The sequence below is a fragment of the Alosa pseudoharengus genome, unplaced genomic scaffold (genome assembly GCF_046254945.1).
Source record: "Alosa pseudoharengus isolate Yale_2024_CS ecotype anadromous, Long Island Sound unplaced genomic scaffold, YU_APseudo_1.1 YU_APseudo_1.1_scf_4, whole genome shotgun sequence".
Taxonomy (NCBI): Eukaryota; Metazoa; Chordata; class Actinopteri; order Clupeiformes; family Clupeidae; genus Alosa; species Alosa pseudoharengus.
The window spans coordinates 23137548-23139008 of record NW_027468774.1 but is presented as its reverse complement, the minus strand read 5'-3'; the positions used below and the strand labels follow the sequence as shown (position 1 = coordinate 23139008).

Sequence of the window (1461 nt, the reverse complement as noted above, 5' to 3'; positions counted from 1 at the left end):
ACAACCATTGATGTGTTTGGATTAGATTTACCATAGCAATAGCTGCTGAGAGCTGTAACCAGCTTCGTTTTAGATTTCACAATGTTATTTTATTCTGTAGCTGCACGGCAGGTTTGTGAGTGTAACCCATGTCATACAATCTTCTCCAGCCATTTTAATGACACTTCATGCCATGAAAGATGGGCTGTCCTTGCACAACCTCTGTATTTACCTGTCAGCATTGCATGATGATGGCCTCTTTTTCCAAACCCCTAGTTCTTTGTCAACAGATGGCTACAAAAAAATAACATTTTGAGAACATTAAAAGAAAAAAGAAACATATTCCTGGCATTTTCCTGTAATATTTCCTCACTATTCGACAACTTTCTGCTTTGTCGCTTAGGTGTGGACATATTTGGTTAATTGGTAGCAAGAAAACCCAACAACCTGGAAAAGAGAAATCAGGATGTTTTTATTAGGCACACAACACTTTCTTTCATGTTTGCACAGGCCATGTATACAGCTGACCATCCAGACATAAACAAACAGCCCACAGAGTTGTAGATTTAGCTGCGACCAATATGTGCACTGTATTCCATCTGTGGACTCAGAGTTGCTCAGAGGTAGGGTCTGAGGATCTTCCTTTTGGAACAACAAGGACAGGACCTCTGTGGTAACAGATGTTGGGAGTGTGGCTAGGGAGAACAAGCCACCATATTTGCAAGTCCACCCACTTGCATCCTGTCCAGACAATCATGAATGCCCGGCTCGAATTCTGTTCATGCTGATTGATACATGATTGGCCAAAAAAGGGCTCACAGGTTCTTAATACCAAACCCTGAAAGAGAAAACAGAATACTGATATGATTATACGAAATGTGTCTAAATGTGATGGTCCAAATCATCAGTGTATAGTCGAAAGGACTCACCACCATCTGGGCGCTGAACCATGGACCTCTTCTGTCTTGGTGCAGAGCACTGTGAAAAAAAGGATGTAAGAGCTGGCATGCAATCTATAAATCATTTAGTGACAAAGCATACAGCAAATGGGCTTATTGCCATCCTGTTGACTAGGTTCTTGTTTGTGCTTATAAGCAAGTGCTGGCTCCCAGAGGATGCGGTGGTCAATGTGCGATGCGCTATCCGTCTCCGCTGCTTCAAAACATGGACGTGTTTATACGAGGTTTCGGAGTCGACGACTCGACCGAAGGCGCTCGCCTCCACAGCCCTGTTTTCATAACAGCCTTTCACAATCCAGCCTTTGATGGATTGCAGTTGCACCTCTAAATGATTTAGTGGGAGTAGCCTGGTGGTGGAGAGCATGCTTAAAAGCTTAAAGTGGAGCAAGCATGTGTGGCGGATGGCTTTGGAGCATTTCCATTCTTTTCCCCATTTCCACATTCCATTCTTTGTTTGCCTTGTTTATCTTAATAAGCTCCAATATGACACCGGTTTGTATGTTTCCTATCATTACTCAGCCAA

General features: G+C 43.1%; 1 long non-coding RNA gene across 1 annotated transcript; it reads right to left on the bottom strand.

Annotated features, from left to right (window-relative positions):
• Positions 1-431: 431 nt before the first annotated feature.
• LOC143101807 (uncharacterized) lies at positions 432-997 on the bottom strand. The gene is made up of 2 exons (XR_012982525.1): positions 909-997; positions 432-817 (listed from the first exon to the last, which is right to left on the bottom strand). It is a non-coding gene; the product is annotated as an uncharacterized LOC143101807 (long non-coding RNA).
• Positions 998-1461: the final 464 nt, after the last annotated feature.